The 15,084-nt window shown below is 32.6% G+C and overlaps 1 long non-coding RNA gene across 1 annotated transcript in view; it reads right to left on the bottom strand.

Annotated features, from left to right (window-relative positions):
• Nucleotides 1-15,084, bottom strand: part of LOC127709491 (uncharacterized) — a 194,807-nt gene that overhangs the window by 71,069 nt on the left and 108,654 nt on the right. The gene's annotated exons all lie outside the window — the stretch shown is intronic.

Below are 15,084 nucleotides of genomic sequence, written 5' to 3'. Positions count from 1 at the left end.
GTAAATGGTCGAGATCCCCACCCCTAAACCATATATATTCTGGTTTGTCATGATAAAGCAAATCAAATGAAATACAGGGTTAGTCCCCAGGGTCACCCCCACCCTATGCCATTTAAGAAAGCTCTAATATCTTGTAAGTGGTCAACATCCCCACCCCTAAACCATATATATTCTGGTTTGTCATGCCAAGATGATTTGAATGATATACAGGGTTAGTCCCCAGGCATCACTAATGCATACTATGTATTGGCTTCCGAAGCTACACAAAACACCTTACAAATATAGATTCATTTCGTCTTCAAGCCATTGTTCCACTACTAAATTGTCTATTCTTCTTACCAGTACACTTGGTACAATAAAAAATCTGATAATAAATTGTTCAAATAAGGCCTTCGAAAATAGTGGAATTAATTACTTTTGGAGTGTCAAGAACTCGTTGGAAGTACTTGATAAATTGCATGCATATATTGGTGATTTTGAATCTGTTCAAAGTTTTGATTTCTCTACCCTATATACCACATTGCCTCACATTCTCATTAAGAAAAAATTCACACTCCTAATTAAATGGGCATTTAAAAAGTCAGAATGTGAATATATATGTTCAAACTCTTTTAGGTCATTTTTTAGTAGCAATAAACAAAAAAACTATGTCAATTGGACATGCTTTGATACTATATATGCCCTTGAATTTTTACTAGATAACATTTTTGTTCGCTTTGGAGATTCCGTATATCGTCAGGTTATCGGAATTCCAATGGGGACTAACTGTGCACCACTTATTGCGGACCTTTTTTTGTATTGCTATGAGTTACAATTTATGTCAAAATTCAGCAAAGACCCATCGAAACAACATCTGATACACAAATTTAATAATACTTTTAGATATTTGGATGATATTTTGGCTCTCAATAATGACGACTTCAGTATGTATACTAAAGAAATTTATCCTGTTGAACTTACTTTAAATAAAGCTAATACCAACAATGACCACTGCCCTTTCCTCGATCTTGATATCTATATCATTAACGGAAAGCTTAATACTAAAATATATGATAAAAGAGATGATTTTTCATTTCCTATCGTTAATTATCCAATTTTAGATGGTGACGTTCCCTTGTCACCATCTTACGGTGTTTATATATCTCAACTTGTACGATTCGCTCGTGTATGTAACAATGTTTCAGATTTTAACGAGAGAAATTTATGTATTACTGAAAAATTATTACACCAGGGTTTTCGATATCACAAACTAGTCAAAACATTTACTAAATTTTATCATCGGTATAAGGACATCATTCGTAAATATAGCTCAACATGCAGACTTCTTATACGTTCAGGTATTTCACATCCAATTTTTTATGGAAATATTCTTTATAAAGCACAAAAATGTCAGTATTCACCTCTGAAGCTAACAAAACCTTTAAATAGACTTATTAAGAAGGGATATAGTTACGATACTGTTGTCAGGTCATTTAAGATTGCATATTTTGGCGTTAATATTGATTCACTTATAGGGTCTTTGCATCGGCACTAAACACATTTATTTAAAAACCAGTTGTTGGCATGACACGGGTTATGTTCTTCTCATATATGTTATGATGGTATGATACTAAACCCCTAACGGGAAGGATTGTGCCTGATATTCATATGATGAAGACATAATCTTTCAATCAGTTTAATTGAAGTCTGGAGCTGGCATGTCAGTTAACTGCTAGTAATCCGTTGTTATTTATGTATTATTGTCATTTTGTTTATTTTCTTTGGTTACATCTTCTGACATCAGACTCGGACTTCTCTTGAACTGAATTTTAATGTGCGTATTGTTATGCGTTTACTTTTCTACATTGGCTAGAGGTATAGGGGGAGGGTTGAGATCTCTGAGTTTAACCCCGCCGCATTTTTGCGCCTGTCCCAAGTCAGGAGCCTCTAGCCTTTGTCAGTCTTGTATTATTTTTAATTTTAGTTTCTTGTGTACAATTTGGAGTTTAGTATGGCGTTCATTATCACTGAACTAGTATATTTATTTGTTTAGGGGCCAGCTGAAGGACGCCTCCGGGTGCGGGAATTTCTCGCTGCATTGAAGACCTGTTGGTGACCTTCTGCTGTTGTCTGTTCTATGGTCGGGTTGTTGTCTCTTTGACACATTCCCCATTTCCATTCTCAATTTTATATAACTTTACTGGACCAAACCAATTTTCACTGGACTTTGCTCAATGTCAGGCGACCATGGGAATTACGAATTATGGGAGCTTCGTTTGGGAGACTTCGTAACAGCATCCTGTTACAATCATTTCTTGTTGTCACTACCCTTTGCAGATGTGCAGCTCTTTTACAATTTAGTACCAGTCAGTTCCTCGACAAACTGTACGATGGCTATGTAAATATAAACATTCTGTTGCACTTTTGAACCATACGCATGCATATGTATATTCGAATTATTCTGTTATGGTAAATTCTTGTTTTTGAATTTCTTGAACACATTTTTATCGAATTGATCCTGATTAGTATTGACCAACCTAACTATACAAGTACATAATCGTTGCAAAGATACTACTTTGAAATACAAGTTATAATTATAAATTATCACATGGCTATTTTTATATAAAGAGATAATGATATCATTCCAAGAAGGGCTGATATCATGAACGAAAACTGAATATGGATCTGAAATGATAAATGCCATGTTATCATCTTTTTATTATACACTAAAAAGAAACTATAAATGGACATCTTTATCTAAACGAATTACAAAATAATACTTTAAGTTTAAAGACACATCAATCAATGGTAACAATATCTTTTTTTTTTATCAAAACGTCGGTATTTCTATGGAAACTAGCTGTATTTCTCTCAGGCCTATCTGGCAGGCTAGTTCTGTATTTGTATGTGACAGACCACATAGAGATTCACAAGAAATATCAAACGAAATAGAAACTCGACCCTCAAAATCCACAATAAGGGTCGTTTGAGAACTAAGTATATGACTGAAGAGTTGACTTCAATTTTCCAATTATAAAATTTCTATTTTTATATATTAACAACATTCCAAAAGAAACTACATATGGAGTATTTTTCTCTAAAATTATATGACATTTCAGAGCTTGCGTTTACTATTATAATTTATAAAAATGTTGCTGCTTACAAGGAATCTATTGAACCAAGATTTCTTTATGAAAATGTTTAAACCATCTCTCCAAAAAATGTTTACGGACGCCATCTTAATATGACTGATCGATCGTTACGGGATACCTATTTCATAGATAAGGATAAGTTTCATTTGTCGTAGCCGCGGTGCCGTCTTCTTTTCCGTTTATAATTTGTCATTGATTGTGAATTATCACTGACTGTTACATCATTTTATTAGCTACACATAGGTACCACTAGTGGAGGAGGAATTATTTACCCTTCCGGTACATATGAGATGAACCCGGATTTTAGTGGGTTTAAGTGTTTTTCAAACTTTAAATTTCAGTTATACTAGAAAAACCCGCGCGAGCTCGGGTTGAAGACTACTAGTACTTGAAATGATAATGGTGATACTGCTTGGGTTCGTGTTTCTCAAACTATTTTTATGCACTGGTGCATTATGTTGATAGTTTTGATTAGTTTGTCAGTTCTCCGAGTTCCATAGGAGTTTGAATGTCCAATTAGTAGCTTCTGTATCGGTGTTACACAGGTGCTCCTAGAACGGAGGAAATAACTCAGAGAAGAAGAAGACAACCTAGAACACTCAGTGGTGCTAGTTTGTAGTTTTTTTTTCAAATGATGCGAGTCAAGTTCTGTCTCTGTGTGATACGGATGCTCCAAGAACGGAGGAAATAACTAAAAGAAGACAATTTAGAACTCTCTTACGATTTAAAACATTTCTTCAGTGGTGTGAGTCTGTAGTATTTTTTTTCTTTTTCGAGTGGTGCGAGTTCTGTCTCTGTGAGACATGGGTGCTCCGAGAAAGGAGGAATTTACTAAGAGAAGAAGAAAACAATCTAATGATTTAAAAACACATTTCTTCGAGTTTGTTATATTTTTTTTTTTGAATGGTGCGAGATTGATAAAGTGATGCAAGTGGTAATAATTAGTGAGAGTGTTTGAGTTGGGCGAGTTGGTAATGGGCCAAGTTGTCATAAATTCAAGACAAATTGAATACAAAACCATTTCCGCCAGCTTACAAAACGTAGACGGTAAGGAACCAGCTACGGAATTTATTTAGGGTTTAATTAATTAAGCTACGCTAATTAAAGCAATTACTATTTATTATTATATAAAACTTCAGACGATCGTCGGCTCGGAGACAAACCGGGCGGCTAAAAAATGTTGGTCTTCAAATTTAATAGTATATAGATTCCTTGAGTTTGTTATACTTCTTTTTTTCTTCTCTTTTTTGAGTGGTGCGAGTTTGATAAAGTGATGCAAGTTGTAATAATAAGTGAGAGTGTTTGAGTTGGGCGAGTTGGCCGTAGGCCGAGTTGTTATAAATTCAAGACAAATTGACTACCGTGAAAACCAATTCCGCCTGCTTACAAAACTTAGACGGTAAGGAACCATGCAGCTACGGAACTTTATTTGGGGTTTAGTTTATTAAGCTACGCTAATAAACGCAATTACTATATGAAGTTATAAAGAACATTACATACATTAACTATTTATTATTATATAATACTTCAGACGATCGTCGGCTCGGAGACAAACCGGCTAAAAAGTTTTTGTTTCGAAATTTAATAGTATAGATGTATTGTGAACTTGTCTCTTCACTTCGTCTTTTTTCTTAAATCATGATGTTTTCTTTCCTGTTTGATTACCACGTGATATCTTCTTGAATGTTTAAAACGCAGTAAATTCAATTCAATTTAGTTTTCTTAAAATAATACAAACTCACATCTTCTATCAGTATGTTCATTTCTGAAATACATGTTCACATGCAGTTATTCCTTTTTTCTTAAGATAAACTTAACCATTTCCAATTGATTTTTACATTGTGTTCTTGCATGTATTGTGCTTTTTCTTCAATGTCCCAGGTTAGGGGAGGGTTGAGCGCTAATAAATATGTTTAACCCCGCCACATTCTTTAAGTGCCTCTCTCAAGTCCTGAGCTTATTATTCAGCAATTGTCGTTGTCTTTTCCGTTCGAATTGTTTCACATTTTGTCATGTCTTGGCCTTTTCTAGCTGACTATACGGTATCGATTTTACGTATTTTTTGTTACCTCTAATTGCTTAAATCCACGTTATTTGACAGTGTGGATAGTTGTCTCACTGGCGATTATACCACCTCTCCTTACTTTATATTGTTCTCTTTTTCCAATTTAATGCAAACAAATGAAGAAAGATACTCGGAACTGGTAAAGGTTTTTTAAGGTCAAGGTACAGTAAATGGGCTATACCACATATTTGAAAGGATTTATTTAGTAATATTTTAGAAAATAAAACAGATAAATGGATTATTTTTTCGATTTTATCAAAATCTGTTGCATAGACCATTTACTGTACCTGGACCTTAAATATTGATTTCTTTATCATTAAAAAAAGATTTGGTATGCAGTTTTCCATTAAAACGAAATTTGGAAAATCGACCAATTAGGGTTATATTTTTCTTGCCAAATCTAGTTATGTGAAATTCTTAAAAGATACATATAGATTTACATATTATGCAAAGTTAAAGCACGACGCTTGATGCAAACTGATATAAGATATAATACACAAAATAGCTTTTATAAAGAAACGTGTAAATCAAAAAGGAAAAATAAACATCTTTATAATATTTGTAGCATACTTGAGGTTAATAGATATTTAAACATGACAAGTAAACATTTTTATTAGCACCGCACAACTTCTAAATTGTTGAAAATTACAATTATTCTCAAATAATGAATGTTTTGTTACCGATAATTGACCGACCAATTATCTCTATTAGTAAACGGTGTATGTTGTGTAGGTGGCCTCTTCCACTTCTTTTTATTTAACAATTTTGATGATTTATTTACTCACTAATTAGCAAAAGGTTGAAGTATCTGCGGTTTGAACCGACATTGGGAGGGTTACTTCTTCAAGGATTTCATTGACCTGTAAACCACATCTTCTTTAATACTACATCTTCCAATTAACGTCTACACCAAGTGATCTATGATATAAACTCTGATATTTTTTTCAATTATCATAGCAGTTTACGTACTAGTAATAGAGCTGGACGAAACGAATAATATTTTTGGATCTATTTTACTATCGGTACCTTTTAAGCTTGCTATGCGGTATGGGTTTTGCTCATTGTTGAAGGTCGTAATGTGCCCTATAGTTGATAATTTCTACATCATTTGGACTCTGGAGAAGAGATGTCTCATTTGCAATCATATACCACATCTTCTTATTTTTATATTTACTATGACGTTTCGTTGAATGTCCGAAAATAAAGTAACAGTACCAAGTTAAACAGTTCAAATGAAAATTTTGTAAGGAATATACAAGTCTGTATTCAAGATAATAAATTATAGCTACTTGTATATCATTTGGAACCTTTCATACTGATCAAGTAGCATTTGAAAACGAGGAGATGTGGTATAATTTCCACTTACGAATATAAAACTATAAAATACTAAGTTATTACTCAAACATTCGCTTAATCGCATACGATATAAAAAAAATTCTAAACAAACAAAAACCTGACGTATGCGCACCTTTAGCATAAATATTCTGTTAAACATGCAGAAAGGTTCTAGCTTTGAAATGGTCAAGGAAGATAACATTAACGAAGACTGAAGTACAGCTGATCAAACCAGGCTATTGAGAAACTGTATAATATTATATATGTTATATTTAAGAAATATTATATTATGAAGTCTACTGGTCACAACGCGTTGTTAAAGAAAATGTAAAGAGTTAAACAATTTTGGAATTGATAATAATCTATTTTTTATGCTTTTCTAGGTCATTAATTACTCATTTTATTGCGTGCTATATATCATATAAAAATAAGAAGATGTTGTATGATTGCCAATGAGACATATTTCCACCAGAGACCAGAAGACGTAGAAATTAGAAGTTAGCAACTTATTTGTGAACTAAAATATAATTTGACAATTTTCATTCATTTCATGACCAAACGTCAGGAGAATTGTAATTACTCTCAGTATGCTCATAAAATTATGGGAAAGGTTATTATCACAATATTCTAGACAGTTAATATGAATGAAATTCAACTTACCAGACACAATTAGCAAATATAAACATTTTACGTAATTCAACTAAATATATTGCTCTCAACTATTTCTCTGGAGATTTGCTATGGTATTTTTTAGTCCGATGTCTAAAAACTTAATAAAACGTTTTCCTCCACACACGTCATTTAAGTCGAAAGTCAAGATCCAATAATAGAGAAAAAAAGTTAAATCTTACATAATGAATTATTCATAATCAATGATGAATTATCAAATTCGCAAACCAAAAACACATACAAACCCAAAAGACTTTTGAAGACCTGTGCTGGCTTTCGGCAGGCACAACACAACAGTCAAATCCGACTTTTTTTACTGGACAAATAGTTCTTCCATTTCCCATTTTTAATAATATAATACAGACTAATTAGTAATAAAAAAGACTCCTTATAAAGCATATGCCCTTTTGCATTCCTGATTATTGCAAAAAAAAAAAACACCCAGTAAAATAATATAAATATATAAGCAGATGATTCAGTAGAATGATAAATTACAGTTTCTGATTAGAGTCCATGAAGCTATTCTGCAGGTCAAAGATCATAAGTCCCTAGGAGCCATTCTGCAAGTCAAGGATCATAATTCCTTAGACGCCATTCAGCAGGCCAAGATCACAAGTCCCTAAAAGTCATTCTACAGGTCAAAGATCGTAAATTCCGAGATGACATAATAAGGTTAATAATTTGTCCGAAATTAATTGATCGATTGATTGATTGATTGATGTTTAACGACACTTTCTGCACTATTGTGACATGCTAGTGACACAGTTCGACTACTTAGACCGCTCGACCACCGAGATTAGATTTCAAATAAAAAACCATGATGCAGGAAATTACTACCATTTACAACCATTTAATCCAAGCAATAACAAACTTTTCTGTAGATCCATAATTGATTGTTGTTTGTTAACGTCCAGTAACAAATATTTCATGCACATTCATGACTAGATCAAATCAACAATAAATCTGATAAGTAAGCCCTACAAAATGTTACGACCGAGATCAAGGGTTGGAAATATGGACTTCCATTTCAAAATAAGGGTATGTTGGATATTGGCAGAAATTTTGCCTTGCCACAAGCAAACTGCGAACAACAAAATCTCAAAGAGTAGCACCTTTAAACATTTAAACTGGTCGTTACGAATGATTAGATTGTGTTTCAATTGTGATTATATAGAAGACGAAAAACATGTATTGTTAACATGTCCATTATATGAAGATCTAAGACGGTCTTTATTTATTGATATAAATAATTCATCAACATAATAATATGTTTTTAAGTTTATCAGATTATGAAAAATTTATATTTTTATTCAAAAATGAAAATGTTTGTAGTTTGTTGCCAAAACCTGCCATAATATTTTTTGCGACGAAATAGTATTTTACATCGTTGAAATTTAAAGTTGATATTTTTGTGTACATATGCATCATTTTTATCCTTGAATGTGCATGGTGATAATGCACTTTTATGTTTTGTGTAAATAGCAAAACTATGTTTTATTCTGATTTTTTAATATTGTATATAACAGTCTCTCATAGTTCTTTTAAGAATGGCACAGGCATTCTAAATTTTATATTGTGTATTAAATGTCATATTGTGTTTATACTTGTATGTATGTGGTGAGACTCCAATAAACTATTGAACTTGAACTTGCAAGGTTTCCTTTAAAGTGCAGGGAGCGTGGCACTCTCCGGATATAACGTCATCAAGGAGTCCGATAGCGATAATCCGTGTAGCAGAAAAAAAGGTCTGCACTGAAATATTAATTAATTGATTAGAAATCAGTTTGATAATCTACAAAAGTTAACGGTTATCTTAAATAGGATAATTTTCAATTACATAGCTCATTAAGTTACTCCCGACCAGGTCAAATGTATAAAGTAATTTAGTTCCTGTAAGCTGATTAATTACCCTCTCATTTTGAGCAAGAAAATATTGATTTTTATTTCGACAAAGTGCATGGTAAATGCACAATAAATCTAGTTTGCATGAAATATGCATTTAAAAGAAGAAGTCACATTAGATGAACATACAGTAAATAGAAAAAATATATTTCAAAGATAAGAACCTTCTGCAGAATCTCGTAATTATGAAGACAGCTAGAACCATTGATAGCTGTTTTATATACTTTAGACGTATAAATAAGAATGAAAAAAAAAATAATCACTTCCATGTGTTGCCTGGTAACTAACACATTTTTTTGTAGCTACGAGACATATTGTTTAATAACCATTGTCACATGTTAGGGTAGGGTTGAACGCTTATAATCGTAAGACGATAACAAAGGGTGGAATAAAATATATTAATTCAAAGAAATTTTAAAAAATCGCATTCCTCGACTTGTTTAAATATATCTCCTTTTATCATGCTTTTTGGGGTATATGTCAATAAGACATCAACCCAACGACAAACCAAGTATTTCGAGGTAAATACTATTCGAGGTGAACTAGATTACAACTCCAGATGAAATCAATGTAAGGCTTATTTCAGCTAACGAAAGTTACATTTCATAAAGTCTACAGTACAGACGATATTGCCAAGATGTCACAGACGATATGGGATCAAACCCTGCTACACAAAGGAAGAAATATTTTGTTTACTTAACACTGCGGGACTAAATCTCGCATCACGTATCTATACTAATTCGAACATAGCATAGATATAAATGTATGTACTTAACCACTTATCTTTGTAGGACCTTTAATCACACTACAGGTTTCTAAAGAAAAAATATCATAAAGGTCATCAAAGATACCAATATTAGAATAGGACTGGAAACATGCTATTTGACAATCATGTCTCAAGTCTCATCGACAGTGACACCCGAATCTCAAATTAGTGGAAGTTCAATGAAGGGAGAATTTGACGAGTTTCACACTAAATTTTCCTAGAATTGATACTTAGGCCGAGCTCAATCGTAACATGTGAAAATTAAAATCACACTTTTTTTAAGTAGTTTTAATTTTTTTAACTTCAAATGACTTAATCTTATATATTTTTATCAAAATTTACTAACAAGGTCAAACTATTTAAACAAATTTCAACTATAATTAAGTTAAGTTTTAGTTTAATCTACGTCAGTTCCAACCAATGGTTTTCATCAGTGCTCGGTACTTACTGTTTGACGAATATCACCTCAGTAGTCATAGCGACCACGTGATTGTTATAAAACAATTGTCTGTTCGCAATAACTCTGCCATAATTGTCTCATTTTGCTTGTTTAAACAAATGTAGGCGGGAATTAATTTGAATTTGAAGCGTTATGATTATAATGAATGAAAAATCGCCTGAAAGTTGTAAACTAAAAATATATTTAATAAACGTTCACGCTGTATATCATGTCACCAAAAAGCTAATTGTTCTTAGTTGATTCCCCTAAGGTTTCGTTTTAATCCTCTGAAGTCTGGTTTCGATATCAGTATAACTTGACAGAGAGCTAACTTTCCTCCTACACAAATATTAAAACAAAAGATTAAGTTAAAATGAAAACACAGACAAAGGTTGATAGATATGTTTGATCTTACATGATTGAATATTCATCAGAGGAATGAAATTTCACTTTAACATCTAATATTGAGAGCAAAACTAAGTGAAAACATTTACCGATGCTATTTCAGTATTTACAAATATTGTATATCACTCCATGATTCATGTTGAGCATTATAATTATTCCCCGGAGACAGAATTTTGAACAAAACAAGATATTACACTACAAGAATAATTCGAAAACAATATTGCAAGAGTTTTGGTATAAGTCAGTGCGATATCTCACACAGGAAACGTCTAATAATTCATTTAAAAAATTCAAATCAGTTCAGATTAGGCAAGAGCAGTCAATAGAATACTTAAATACTATCGACACAGACACGATGTCTGAATGAATGAATCTGTTGCAGCTATAACAAATTCTGATGCCATTTTGGTCAAATCTGAAGTACAATTAAAGATACTTATACAACCATATTAGGTACTTGATAATCGTATGTCGCAATTTGTAGGTTTAATTGGGTGCAGGCGTGAGAATTAGTCAGAAATGGAAGCAAGTAATCAATTCACGTTGCAACAGTTAGACGTAAACATATATTGAAAGATTAAAGAATGATCAGATATATGACCAAGCTTTATATGAGATATACAGCCGTCAATACGACTTACGACTTTGCAACTATCGAGACGTAGATAACAATGTAATGCATAGCGTATTGGGAGAAGATGAAGGGCATTAAAGAGATTACAAAAAAATAAAGGTAAATTGATTAATTGTTGTTTGCTTATCGTCCAGTGACAAACATTTCATGAATATTCAAAACAAGAACAAGTTAGCAATTTATACAGTTTGTGTGTTAAAATTTTGCAAAGTGGTTCAACTTGGACAAATGACTGGTAATTAAGACTGTAATGGTAAACGAGGGATTGTTGGAAAGGGACAACTATTTGCAGGCAACAGGGGTCACTAGTAGATCCATCAAAGAGCGTTGCAAAAGTCTTTAACGTGCGGAGAGCTAGGCACTATATCCTGCATAAGGCATCGCATTACAAGTCATCATTCAGACCAAACGTGGCTGCGTATTTATACAAGCCGCATAGTCCAACGGACTACTCCCTTTAGGCTTTGGTTTATTTACAGGACGGGGGAAGTCCAAGTTTCTCTTAGGTTAAAAAAAATAAGGAAAAATTGAAAACATGAGAAGCGAATCAATGTAATCCACTATGTTTGAAAGTAACGCGCTATCTGCATCAAACAGAACAATTGCAATACATTTTGGAGTGATCCATAGGTGACCTTTTGCAACGCAAAATTTCTGATCTAAAAAAAATACCCCTTTTTCAAGTGAAAATACAAATTTTATGTCCTTCATCCCGGTCATAAAATCTTATATAAAAATAGGAAATTTGGTATGATTGCCAATGAGACAACTATCCGCCAAAGATCAAATGAAGTGGATGTAAGCAATTATAGGTAACGGCCTTCAACAATGAGAAAAACCCATACCGTAAGGTCGACTATAAAAGGCCCCGACATGAAAAATATGAAACAATTCAATTGAGTAAACTAACGGCATAATTTATAATAAAACAAATTACGAAAAACGAATATGAGTTGACAGAAAATAAACCAACGACAACCACTGAACTACAGTCTCTATGACTAGGGACAGGCCCATGAAGAATGTCACAGTGGCGGGGTTAAACATGTTTGTGAACGCTCAACCCTCCCCTAACCTGGGACAGTGGTGTAACAGTACAACAGAAGAACAAAATATAAAAATCAGTTGAAAAAGGCTTAACTCATCAGATGGATACAAATAGAAATACATCTAACAAAAACAAAGAGAGGACGTGGACGGGTACTAATATATCCACACGACAAAAAGACACTAAGTACAGATCTGAGAGTTCTCGCAGTTACTGACAGCTAGTTCAAAGCCAATAACAACTAATAAAAAATCATGTATCTAAGACTAATAGTCGGCATTAATTCTAGATTGTTTTTGACTGAACAAAGCCAATTCTTGGTTAAAAGATTTGGCCTGTAATGAGTTATCCTCAAATTCTATGAATCATGCCAACAATCTACTTCTGTCTTGTCTTTACACCATTACAACACGTCATTAAATTTATACGATAGAAAATATAACAATACAAAATAAAGAATTGGTTCTACTTATAAATGTACACGATGAAATCGAAAAATACAATCTGTTATATGCCAAATAAGTTGTTCTTTTAAATTGACAACAGTGTATACACAGTCGTTCACAAAATAACATCAGTGTTCACTGACGCTTTATTTAATGAAATGACGCAAGAGAACACAAACGTTAACAAAACGGCATCAGTGTATACTGTATGTTCTATTGTTTTTGAAAGGATATCATGCACACACACGATATAGTTATAAATTCAAAGCAAATATTCGTATGTTGTATGAAAAGTACACATTTGAACTTAAGTTTTTGTATTCGTAGGAAAATTTTGTTCTGTTATGGCTATTATATCCCCGTGAACGAACTGAAAGTCAGGAAATTTTGTTTGACCAGTCAGCATTGCTATGGGAACGAACTGTGCCATTCCCCTCACTGAATTGTTCCTTTTGTCACATTAGGCAGAATTCACAAAGAGGCTTTACAAGAAAATAGAAAAGAAGCTAAAATTATTCTTTTATTTTACGTTCCGCTATATAAATGTTGTCCATTCCCTGAAAACAAATCACATCAGATCGATTCCGGTTTTCATGTGATTTGAGTTTTGGAGTTTCTTCTGTTTTAGTTTTGCCATTGATTTTTCCATTATTCATCTACTTATTTTTCATTCGTTTCCATAATGTCTTTCCGATTTTAATTGAGTCGCCTTTTATGTGTCTCATAATGAGGCTAAACACATTGTATTTTTGGACTTTTGACTTCAATTTTATTGGATCTACTTTATCTTCTCAAAGACAAAAGAATACATGTATATATCAATGTTCGTTACAAATGTCGCAACATATTGTCAGTTCATTAGTTTTTGTTGGGGTTTATGTTGCTCAGCCTTTGGTTTTCTATGTTGTGTTTTGTGTACTGTTGTTTGTCTTTTGGTCTTTTTCTTATTTTGCCATGGTGTTGTCAGTTTATTTTTGACTTATGAGTTAGAATGTCTCTTTGGTATCTTTTGCCTCTGTTTTTCATTATGATGATTGAACAGATTCTCTTGTTTTGATGATGCATCATTCGTTTGTTTACACTACCGATACTGGTATTTCATGTTTGTCAAAATCATTCATTAGCCTTATTTCTAAAGTAAATCTTTATGTTGAATCAAAAAAGTCATTCATAAATATTGTCACCAAATGACCTTTCCGAACTTTAAAATAGATGTCAATATCCACGAGCTATGTTAAAGGGAATACATTTATTACAAAACATCTTGATTGTTTTGTCCTTTACAGTTTGTTTTGACCCAAGAGACGTCTCGATCAATCACCAAAGAATACTAGCAGAAAAAGGTTACATCTTAAGATCGTCATAAGGCCTTACACAGTGAGTATCATTTATAACTAGCTCCGAAAGGCTGAGTGATAAAAATCTTTTTACTTGTTTTTCAAAATGAAAATAAGCGAATCAATATTGATGCCTAAATATAAAAGGTGCAATGATTTCGAAATATCTTATATAGATATAGGAAGATGTGGTATGAGTGCCAATGAATTTGCTTTATGAATAAAATTACACTATACAGCTGGACGTGAAATATTCCTCGTTAATAAATTCATGAAAGTGGAATCATTCTTCCAGAATAATTCACTATATTTTTGGTAAAATGTAGTCAACTTTTTACCCAATTCATATCTGTATTCTACTTAAAAAAAATTCGCACTTAAAATCAATGATTAAATTCATTGAAATTTGGCCTTGTATTTATACACATTTCGAGTACGATTATCAACTCAGAATTCAACTAGCAAAAATACAGAAAAAACTAGATTATTTATCTTTTTAATGTTTTGAGTCATTGCAATTGGTGTTTCGGTGGGTCTTTGTGAACGTAAGCTACAAACTACAAGCTTCAAGCACAATATACCTCAAAAATCAAAAAAAGGATACGCGAACATTTCTGTAATATTTGATAGCTAGAATCAAAATATAAGTCTTTGTTTCTTTTGCTTGTTTGTTCCAGTTTCATCTCCTTAAATAAAATCACATTCCACACCATAAAACATGTTGCAAATATTCCAAGTAACCTCTTTTAATATTGAGCTAACAAACGCTCCTGTTGTTAATACAAACATGCATCATTTTTATGTTTGCACTAGCGTTGGCATTTTATTATTGTCAACATCATCTATTAACTTTATTTGTATTCAACGTTTGGTTTTGATAAAAAGATACGTTATCCATTGAGACTGT

This window comes from Mytilus californianus, unplaced genomic scaffold, assembly GCF_021869535.1.
Source record: "Mytilus californianus isolate M0D057914Y unplaced genomic scaffold, xbMytCali1.0.p SCAF_7, whole genome shotgun sequence".
Lineage (NCBI taxonomy): Eukaryota > Metazoa > Mollusca > Bivalvia > Mytilida > Mytilidae > Mytilus > Mytilus californianus.
The sequence above is the reverse complement of the archived record's forward strand: the minus strand, read 5'-3'. Positions and strand labels throughout refer to the sequence as shown.